Genomic DNA, 12075 nt, shown 5'->3' with positions numbered 1-12075 from the left:
AAAGAGGAAACAGGTATGGGGATTAAGGCTCAGAGAAAGAAAAATTTATAAGGGGCATACATAATTGGATTGGCACTTAACAGCCTGTTATCGAAAAATTTAACCAACTTATTTGGATAAACTGCTGGTTAAAGTCATGCTTATCTTTGATGTTAAATATCCACATGGAAGTGTTACCCCAGACAGGTGTAGATGGGAAAAAATACATGAGAAGAGCAAATTTAGATATTCCTTGTTTGTGAAAGTTTGGGTATTCAGCTGCACTGAGGTCAAGCTGTTTGTAGTAAGAGATTTAGTCCCAGGAGGACAGAGGAAACTGGTGAAAGTTGAAGGAGAAAGTTCCAGGAGTTCAGAAGGGACAAAATCTCAGGGACAAAGAAGTGCCCAAGGAACCTGATGGACTTCGAAAACTTCCCACAGAGAGGACAAAAGGAAAAATGTGTGAATTCGAATAGAAGGAGAGGAATACATACTTTGTAAACTAGAGAGTTGTCTACCTGTTGAGGCCACAGAGGTTATTAGGCAGCAGGTGACCATGTGGTGTTATCCCTGGGAAGAATATATGGCTCAGACAAGAGACAAATGGCTAGAGAAGCTGGAGTGAAGAGGTAGGTGAAATAGCAGACTCTAGAATTTCAAATCAAACACTGTGTAGTAAAAGCAAACAGAAACAAAGAATCCATTCACAACTTAAGAAAGTCAAATCCAGAGCTAAAGTCAGATCAAAAGAATGATTAAGAGTGTCAGAATCTTTCTGTCTCAGCTCCAAACTTAGTCTCTATATCTCCTTACATGGGTATTTTGTTCCCTATTCTAAGGAGAAATGAGGTATCCACACCTTGGTCTTCCTTCTTGGTTTTCTTGTGTTTTGCAAATTGTATCTTGGGCATTCTAAGTTTCTGAGCTAATATCCACTTATCAGTGAGTGCATATCATGTGTGTTCTTTTGTGATTGTGTTACCTCACTCAGGATGTTACCCTGCAGATCCATCCATTTGCCTAAGAATTTCATAAATTCATTGTTTTTATTAGCTGAGTAGTACACCATTGTATAAATGTACCACATATTCTGTATCCATTCCTCTGTTGAGGGACATCTGGGTTATTTCCAGCTTCTGGCTCTTATAAATAAGGCTGTTATGAACATAGTGTATCATGCGTTCTTATTACTAGTTAGAACATCTTCTGGATATATGCCCAGAAGAGATATTGCTGGATCCTCCAGTAGTACTATGTCCAATTTTCTGAGGAACCGCCAGACTGATTTCCAGAGTCGTTGTACAAGCTTGCAATCCCACCAACAATGGAAGGGTGTTTCTCTTTCTCCATATCCTCAACAGCATCTGCTGTCACCGGAATTATTATTAATTATTATTATTATTATTATTATTATTATTATTTTGGTTTTTTGAGACAGGGTTTCTCTGTATAGCCCTGGCTGTCCTGGAACTCACTTTGTAGACCAGGCTGGCCTCNAACTCAGAAATCNGCCTGCCTCTGCCTCTCGAATGCTGGGATTAAAGGCGTGTGCCACCATGCCCAGCTAGTCACCTGAATTTTTGATCTTAGCCATTCTGACTAGTGTGAGGTGGAATCTCAGGGGATTTGCATTTACCTGATGATTAAGGATATTGAACATTTTTTCAGGTACTTCTCAGCCATTCGGTATTCCTCAGTTGAAAATTCTTTGTTCAGCTCTGTGCCCCATTTTTTAATGGGGTTATTTGATTTTCTGGAGTCCAGCTTCTTGAGTTCTTTGTATTGGATATTTGTGTCCTATCAGATTTAGTATTGGTAAAAAATCCTTTCCCAATCTGTTGGAGAAACTGCCCCAGCTGGGGATCCATACCATAATCAACTGGCAAACTCAGACACTATTGCATATGCCAGCAATATTTTGCAGACATGACCCTGATATAGCTGTCTCTTGTAAGGCTATGCCAGTGCCTGAAAAATACAGAAGTGGATTCTCACAGTCATCTCTTGGTTGAAATACAGGGTCTCCAATGGAAGAGCTAGAGAAAGTACCCAAGGAGCTGAAGGGGTCTATAACCCTATAGGAGGAACACCAATATGAACTAACCAGTACCCCCTGAGCTCATGTCTCTAGCTGCATATGTAGCAGAAGATGGTCTAACTGGCCATTATTGGGAGGAGAGGCCCTTGGTCTTGCAAAGATTATATGCCCCAATACAGGAGAATGCCAGGGCCAGGAAGCAAGAGTGGGTGGGTTGGGGAGCAGGGCAGGGAGAGGGTACAAGGGACTTTTGGGATAGCATTTGAAATATAAATGAAGAAAATATCTAATAAAAATTGTTTCAAAAGAAAAAAAAAAAGAGTGCCAGAATCTCTTTGTCAGCTGAAAGGCTAGTTTGTCCTGTTGATTAGTGGTTTGGACTTGGAAGGCTCTTTGAAGCTTATTAAAACACTTGACTTCCAACTGTGGTGGCCAAGAACAGAGACCCAATCCTACTCAGCCCACACCGCAGTTGCAGTTCTATCCCCCATTTATTCAGACACATCCAGTTTCACAGATGAGACCATAAACCCTACCCCAATACCCCGTGTAACTCTGGAACCCAGGAAAACAGATTCCCTGCCCACCCAGGGACCTGGGCACCTTCCAGTTCCCACCTGTGCCAACCAGGAGTAGAGCTCCTATGTGGACAGGATCCTACACAGCCCACACCTCAGTTGAAGCTGGACTCACCAGGATCACAGAGTCACAGGAAGGATAAGCTCTAATCAGAGACACAAAGGTCAGATAGCACCAGAAATAACCAAATGGTGAGAGCCAAGCATACGAACTTAAGCAACAGAAACCAATTTGACTTGGCAATATAAGAACACATTTATCCCACCACAGTATGTCCTGGATACACAAAGACACACTTAAAATAAGATTCAGATCTAAACTCTCATTTCATGAAGATGATAGAGGATTTTAAGAAGGACACAAATAATTCCCTTAAAGAACACAATCAAACAGGTGCAGGAACTGAAAAAAACATTCAGTATCTAAAAAAAATTCAGTATCTAAAATTCAGAATCATTGAAGAAAACTCAAAGGGAGACAGCTCTGGAGATGGAAAACGTAGGGGAGAGAACAGGGAGTAACAGATGCAAGAATTCACCAACAGAATACAAGAGAAAGAAGAGAGAATCTCAGATGCAGCAGATACAAACAAGACATAGACACAACAGTCAAGGAAAATGCAAAAACCAAAAAGCTTCTGTCTCAAAATATTCAAGAAATCTAGGACAGAATGAAAAGACCCAATCTCAGAATAATAGCTATAGAAGAGTAAGTTTCCCAACTTAAAGGGCCAGCAAACAACTTCACCAAAATTTTAGAACAAAACTTTCCTAACCTAAAGAAAATAAACATACAAGAAGTCTACAGAACACCAAACAGGTGGGAACAGAAAAGAAATTCTCCTAGTCATATAATAATTGATACACCATATGACATAGAACAAAGAAAAAATATTGAAAGCAGTAAGGGGACCCAGTCCCACAACACCCAGAGGAAGCATCACCAACAAAATACAAGAGATAGAAGATACTCAGGTGCAGAAGATACCATAAAAAACATTGACAAAAAGTCAAAGAAGACATAAAAAGCAAACGTGTCCTAAAACAAAATATCTAGGAAATCTAGGCCATAATGAAAAGATGAAATCTAAGGATAATAGGTATAGAAGAGAGCGAAGAGTCTCAACTTAAAGGGACAGTAAATATCTTCAACAAAATTATAGAAGAAAACTTGCCTAACCTAAAAAAAAAAAAAAAAGATGCCCATGAACAAAAAAGAAGCCTTCAGAACTCCAAATAGACTAGACCAGAAAATAAATTCCTTCTGTCACATAATATTCAAAACACCAAATGCACAAAACAAAGAAAGAATAATAAAAGCAGTAAGAGAAAAATGTCAAATAACATATAGATGCAACCTATCAGAATTACGCCAGACTTCTCACCAGAGACTATAAAAGCCAGAAAATCCTAAGCAGATGTCATACAGACACTAAGAGAACACAAATGCAAGCCCAGGCTACTATACCCAGCAAAATTCTCAATTACCATAGATGGAGAAACCAAGATATTTCATGACAAAATGAAATTTACATAATATTTTTCCACAAATTCAGCCCTACAAAGGATAATAGATGGAAAAAATCAGATCCTACTAAAAAAGTATACATTCAACAAAACTGGAAAACTTGAATGAAATGGATGATTTTCTAGATAGATACCAGGTACCAAAGCTAAATCAGGATCAGATATACCATCTAAACAGTACCATAACCCAAAAGGAAATAGACACAGTCATTAAAAGTCTCCCAACCAAAACCAGCCCAGGGCCAGATGGTTTTAGTGTAGAATTCTATCAGACCTTCAAAGAAGATCTAATACTGTATTCCTCAACTGTTCCATGAAATAATAACAAAAGGAACACTACCCAATTCTTTGTATTAAGCCACAGTTATACTGATACCTAAACCACAGAAAGACCCAACAAAGAAAAAAATCTACAGACCAATTTACCTTATGAATATAAAGCAAAAATACTCAGATTCTCACAAACCCAATCCAACACATCAAAACAATCATCCTCCATGATCAAGTAGGATTCATCCTAGGGATGCAGGGATGGTTCAGTACCTGGAAATCTATCAATGAAATTCAATATATAAACAGACTCAAAGGAAAAAAAAAAAAACATTATCATCTCATTAGATGTGGGAAAACCTGTGACAAAGGACAACACCCATTCATGTTAAAAGTATTGGAGAGATCAGGAATTCAAGGTGCACACCTAAATATAATAATAAAAAAAATATGCAGCAAACCAATAGCCAAGATCAAATTAAGTGGGGGAGAAACTCAAAGTAGTCCCATTAAAATCAGGGACTAGACACGGATGCTCACTTTGTTCCTACCTATTTAATATAGTACTCAAAGTTCTAGCCAGAGAAATTAGACAACAAAAAGAGATCAAACGGTTACAAATTATAAGGGAGGAAGTTAAGATATCACTATTTGCTGATGATATGATAGTATACATAAGACACCCCCAAATCCCAAAATTCTACCTGAGAGCTCCTATAGCTGATAACTTCAGCAAAGTGCCTGGATATAAAATTAACAAAAAAAAAAAAGAAAAAGAAAAAGAAAGAAAGAAAAAAAGAAAGAAAGGAAGAAAGAAAGAAAGAAAGAAAGAAAGAAAGAAAGAAAGAAAGAAAGAAAGAAAGAAAGAAAAGAAATCAGTAGCCTTCCTCTACTTAAAGGTTAAAAAAATGAGAAAAAATTAGGGACACAATACCCTTCACAATAGTCAAAAATAATATAAAATAACTTAGTGTGACTCTAACCAAGCAAGTGAAGGATCTGTATGACAGGAATGTCAAGTCTCTGAAGAAAGCAAACCAGGAAGAGAAAGAAATTGAAGACCTCAGAAGATTGAAAAAATCTTCCATGCTCATGGATTGGCAGGATTAAAATAATGGACATCTTACCAAAAGCAATCTACAAATTTAATGCAATCTCCCTCAAAATTCCTATTCAATTCTTCATAGAGCTAGAAAGAGCAATTTGCAAATTTATCTGGTATAATAAAAAACCCAGGATAGCGAAAACTATTCTTAACAATTAAAAAAAAAAAAAAAAAAAAAAACTTCTGGGGGAATCACCATCCCTGAACTCAAGCTGTACTACAGAGAAATCATGACAAAAACTACAATGTATTAGTACAGAAACAGGCAAGTAAATAAAAGAATAGAATTGAAGAGCCAGAAATGAACCCACACACCTATGGTCACTTGATCTTTGACAAAGGAGCTAAAACTATCAAGTAAAAATAAGACAGCAGTTTTAACAAAAGGTGCTGGTTCAACTGGTGGTCAACATGTAGAAGAATGCAAATTGATCCATCCCTATCTCCCTGCACAACTCCAAGTGGATCAAGGACCTCAACATAAACCCAGATACACTGAATCTAATAGAAGAGAAAGTGGGGAAGATCCTTGAATATTTTGGCACAGACGAAAACTTCCTGAATAGAACACCAATGGCTTATGCTTTAAGAGCAACAATCAACAAATGAGACCTCTTAAAATTGAAAGGCTTCTGTAAAGCAAGGAACACTATCAATAAGACAAAACAGCAACCCACAGATTGGGAAAAGATCTTTACCAACCCTACATATGTTAAAGAGCTAATATCCAAAATATATAAAGAATTCAGGAAAGCAGACTCCAGAGAACCAAGTGATCCTATGAAAAAGTGGAGTACAGAGGTAAATAGAGAATTCTCAACTGAGGAATCTCGAATGGCTAAGAAACACTTAAAGAAATGTTCAACGTTCTTAGTAATCATGGAAATGCAAATTGAAAAGACCCTTATATTCCACTTCAGAACAGTCAGAATGGCTAAGATAGAAATTGCTGATGACAGCAGTTGTTGTTGAGGATGTAGGGAAAGAGGAACTCTCCTCCAATGCTTGTGGGACTGCAAGATGTTCAAACCACTTTGAAAATCAGTCTGGCAGTTCCTGAGTGTCTTAGTCAGGGTTTCTATTCCTGCACAAACATCATGACCAAGAAGCAAGTTGGAGAGGAAAGGGTTTATTCAGCTTATATTTCCATACTGCTGTTGATCACCAAAGGATGCAGGACTGGAACTCAAGCAGGTCAGAAAGCAGGAGCTGATGCAGAAGCCATGGAGGGATGTTCTTTACTGGCTTGCTTCCCCTGGCTTGCTCAGCCTGCTTTCTTATTGAATCCAAGACTATCAGCCCAGAGATGGTCCCACCCACAAGGGGCCTCTCCCCCTTGATCACTAATTGAGGAAATGCCCCACAGCTGGATCTCATGGAGGCATTTCCTCAACTAAAGCTCCTTTCTCTGTGATAACTCCAGCTGTGTCAAGTTGACACAAAGCTAGCCAGTACACTGAGATAATTGGAAATAGTTCTACCTGAAGACTCAGCTATACCACTCCTGAGCATATACACAAAAGATGCTCCATCATATAACAAGGACACTTACTTCACCATGTTCTTAGCACATGTTCTTATGATAGCCAGAAGATGGAAATAACCCAGATGTCCCTCAGCAGAAGAATGGATACAGAAAATGTGGTACATATACACAATGGAGTACTACATAGCAATTAAAAACAATGACTTCACGAAATTCACAGGCAAATGGATGGAACTAGAAAATATCATCCTGAGTGAAGTAACCGAGACACCAAAGAACACACATGGTATGTACTCAATAAAAAGTGAATACTTACCCAAAATCTCACAATACCTATGATACAACCTATAGACCATATGGAGCATAAAAGGAAGGAAGACAAGGGGATGGATGCTTCAGTCCACTATTGAGGGGGAAAAAAGATGATTGTGGGTGGTGGAAGGAGAAGGGGACAAGGGAGGGGGAAAGGAGGAAGAGGAAATAAGTGTGGCAGTATCACAATCTAGAGGAGACATGAGAGGGGTACAGAGGGTCAGGAAATCGAATAAAAATAGGTAGCGGGGTGGGGGTGTGAGAAACTGGGAATAGCCAGTGAAGTGTCCCAGACACCAGAGTAATATGAGGTTCCCAGTACCCAACAGGATTGACTTTAGCAGTAATGCACAGGGAAGGGGGGATTAGAACCTGTGGAGCTCACCCTTAGTAGATAAGCATAGACTATGCATGGTTGAGAGATGGGACAACCCACTCATCTCAGTTTATTATTATTATTATTATTATTATTATTATTATTATTATTATTATTATTATTTAACCCAGAAATGTTCGTGTCCAAAGCAAGAACAACTGAAGTAAGGGTCAACCAGGGAACGGCCCCACCTGGAGATACATCATGTCTGCAGACATCAAATTCGACACTGTTGAAGTGGTCAAGAGATGCTTACAGACAGCAACCACATATGGCAGTTTCTGGGGAGGTCAGGCCAACAACTGACTAATGAAGATGTTGATGCTTGGAGCCAACCAACCATCAGTCTGAACTCAGGAAACCTGGTGGGGTAGGTGGCAGAAGGACTAGAGGAGCAAAGGATTTCAATCCCATAGGAAGAACATCATAGGCTGGGCTTACCACCCAGTTCTCAAGAGACTAGACCACCAACCAAGAAGTGTACCTAGAGGGATCCATGGCTCCAGACACATGTAGTAGAGGATGGTCTTGCCTGACATCAATGGGATGGGATTGGATGCCCTTGGTCCTGGGAACGTTTGATGCCCCAGAAGAGAAGGATGCTGGAGAGGTGGGGCAAAAGAGTGTGGGAGAGTGGAGACACACTCTTATACAGGAAAAAGGGAGTTGGGAGGACAGATGTGGGATGGAGGGGTTGGCGGAGGGGTAACAAGGAAGTGAGATGTCATGGGATGGGGGTTGATGGAGGATGGTAACCAGGAAGTGTGATATCATTTGAAGTGTAAATGAGTGGAATGATTAATAAAAGAAAAAAGAAAAGGCTTAACAATTGGTGCAAGGAGGGGCATATGTGAGGAGTTGAGGAACACCTCATATAGGGGACAAACAACAATATAGAAAGTGGGAAAACCATAGTATAAGAAAGCAGTCATTCTTAGGGAGGATATAATTTGGACCTTGGTGGGAACTGTGAATGGTTGGATTGCATTCTTTCTAGGATTTTTCTATTTAGGCTGGTGGATTGGAGTAATAGCTAGTTCTAGATAAGTAACTTGAATGATAGACAGCTGAACATTAGAGTGTGAAACTACATCCATTGACAGACAGGAATTTTAATAGAGTAGAGGTGTCAGAATGGCTCATTTGTAGGGACATACTACAGAGATAAAGATACCTATATAATTTATAACTTATTTATTTATTCACTTTAATTATTACCACTGCTCCTAACACTCCTCTCTTGTCAGTGCCACTGTCAAAAGTCACTCCCTTAGCCTCTCCTCTTCTCTCAGAGAAGAGGAAAACCCCATATTGTCCCACTCCACCCTGGGACATCCAATTTTATTAAGCCTAACTGAATCGTCTTTCACTGTAGCCAAACCATGAAGTACAATTAGGGAAAAGGGATCAATGGTAGGCAAGAGAATCAAAGCCAGCCTCTGCTTCAACTTTTAGGGGACTCACGAAGATTAAGCTTCACATCTGCTACAAATCTGTAGTGGTCCAAGGTACACCCACTGTATGGATCACCCCAACACCATTTTTACTACCTGTGGCTCCTTGCTGGAGATGGTAGTGGTCAGGTCAAGGGTGGCTGGGCCCTCTCAGACACACATGGTCAAACCTAAGAGGTTGGCTGAAATGTGATCAGGTTTGATATTCTGATTATATGAAAGCTATGAGTGGGGCCAATAACCCAACTTCCCTTTTGATGTCCTCATGGGCATTGTTGAGGGATGTTGTGAAGGCTTTGGCATTCACAGGCTCAGTGACCTCCCTGAACAAATTTAAAACAGGGACCCAGAGATCTTTGGGCTGTAGGAAGTGAGGGAGCCTGGACAGTTAATATGGCCAGATGCAAGTGTTTACCGAACACTGGGCATTTTTGTTTATGAACTTCTCATCTCTTACATGGTACATCCTGAAGGCCATTGCTAATACTTCTCATGAAGTCAGATGTCCCCTCTCTAGGTGTTTAAGTTTGGCTCTAGTGTCAGGGAAACTTTGGACAAATAGGCAGAAAAGTTCGTTGTAAAGAGTTGTTTCCCATCTGGGGTCCCAGTATTAAGTATTAAGTATTTATTAAGTGTTAAGAGAGACATTGTAAGGCAGTCTAAGAAATTGAGATGGGTTTCTAATTTTGTTCTGGTGAATCCTTGGATATTTTTTTTTCATATTTGTTGTTTTCAGAGCTGCCCTATAGAGACCAGCCAAGGGGAAAGTTATTTATTGACCCCTAGCCAAAATTTTCCACTGGGATAATATAGGTCCATTTAGGATCCTGGTCTAAGACTGCCTCTTCCTCAACTGGGTGGGAAGCATTAGTTTGGCAGATTTTATCTGCATGTTCCCTATCTTTTTCTACAACTCATCTATCCTTCTTGGGAAGAAGATTGTTGGAGAGAATTACGTAAAATTCATGGAAGATGAGGTAAGACTGGGTAATATATTGGAATTTTTTACTGAATGTGATGAAATGTTTTTAAATTCTAATTTTAATAAGTCTTTTAAAATATTTTTTCATCTACTACCTTAGTCTCAGGAAAAGAATTACCACACAAAATTTCATCCCAATTTAAAATATTCTGGAGGCCTATTATTAATTACCTCATGTTTAGCTTACACCATGTGGTCACCTTTAATCAAGGTGTCAGTGAAGTCACATGACATCCAGGCTCTCCAATCTTAGAAAAGTTTGCTGACAGTTATGTGGCTGTCTACATCCCAGTCAGGGGCAACAGCAAACATGATAGCAAGACAGAGGTTGCTTATTTCCCAAAATGCTGACATATAACATGGTTCCTTTATGATTATATGAATATAGATTTTTTTTAACTATCAACCCTGTGATATGAGCTTTAAGTTGAGCTTTTTATAATGGACTTTATAAATTGTTTAACCATGCCTAATATATGTATAAATCTTGAGGTGGGTACCTAATAGTCTTATAGGGGGACAATTAGTTCCATTATCTGAGGGATAATAAGGCCTTATTTAGTTGCAAAAGTGAATAAATTTGGGGCCCTTAAGGTATGGTGGCAGTTGGTTAGGCTACAGGTTTCCTAAGATGAATTCCAAAGGTGTGATTTTGGTAGTTTACAGTCAAGGGCATCCTTTGAACTCAAGGAGTACCTGAAAAAGTCCACAGTGCATAGTGAGTTGTCTCCACAGTAATTGGAGTCAGCACTAACCACTTGAGGAGACTCAGCACCTGATAACAGGGCTTTCCAATTAGGCCTGAAAACTTAGCATAAGGCAGTGATAAAATGAGCTCTGGAATGAGGTTGTATCAACAGGAACAGGAGTGGAAGAGTTTGATGATATGATAAAAAGCCACGAAGTCATAGAAAAGCTGTGAATTTGTGGGAAAATTTGAGGGTTGAAAAGATAAAGGGAGGGTAGTGATTGCAATAAAACTCTCACTAGGGTCAAGAAAAAAGACATCTCAGCATTGATTTTAGATGCAAGCAAGGTACACTGACCTGTGAGGCAGCAATGTATTTCTTCCAGTTGTTTGAAGAGTCACCTAATTATGCTGTAGCTTCATTTTACAGCTCCCTATATTCGACTTCTGAATATGTTAAAGTAATGCTCTCTTCTGCATTTTTTCAGTTATATTTTGCGAATTAGCTCAAAGGTTGTTACAAGATTTTAATTTACTCTGAGCTAACTCACTAAGAAGTACCATTGTCTTGAACATCCCATAAGGAAAAAATGTATTTTCTAATCCATCAACCCATAAATTTTAGCAGTGGTAGTGCATGCCTTTAATCACAAAACTCAGAAGGCAGTAACACATGGTTATCTGTATTCAAGGGCAACCTGGTCAACAGAATGAATTTGAGGAAAGTAAAATAAACACAAAGAAACACTGTCCTTTATATCCCTCTATCCCACTTGCTGTACAATTTTAGTGTGTTCAACAGAATTCCATCACCAAATTACAGGGTCTTATCTGGATCTGGAAGTCCCAGTTAGTTTTATTAAGAACTCCAAAGCTCACAGTCCACAGTTATGATTACTGCCTTTGTCTCACAGCCTGAACAAATAACTTTGAGGCAAATTTGTTGACTCGCATTAGTTAATATTGCATGCCTAGCATGAAGTAATATTATTAATGAGCTTTCATGCTTTTTTTTGCTTTGACAATAGAAATTTATTTCTTTATTTAGTTCTATATCTCAAACATTTAAAAAATATTTCTGTATTTAATAAGTTATATATAGTATTGTTTCTATGAAAGACTTCAAAACCCTAATAACTAATAGCATCTTTAATACCTATTTTGCTAAGAAGAAATGAAAATTGTAAGTGGAGACCCACAAGGTCTTTTTTTTTAATTTTTATTTTTTATTAGATATTTTCTTTATTTACATTTCAAATGCTATCCCGAAAGTTCCCTAT

This window comes from Mus pahari, chromosome 3 (genome assembly GCF_900095145.1).
Source record: "Mus pahari chromosome 3, PAHARI_EIJ_v1.1, whole genome shotgun sequence".
Classification (NCBI taxonomy): domain Eukaryota; kingdom Metazoa; phylum Chordata; class Mammalia; order Rodentia; family Muridae; genus Mus; species Mus pahari.
Note: the sequence above shows the minus strand (reverse complement) of the source record.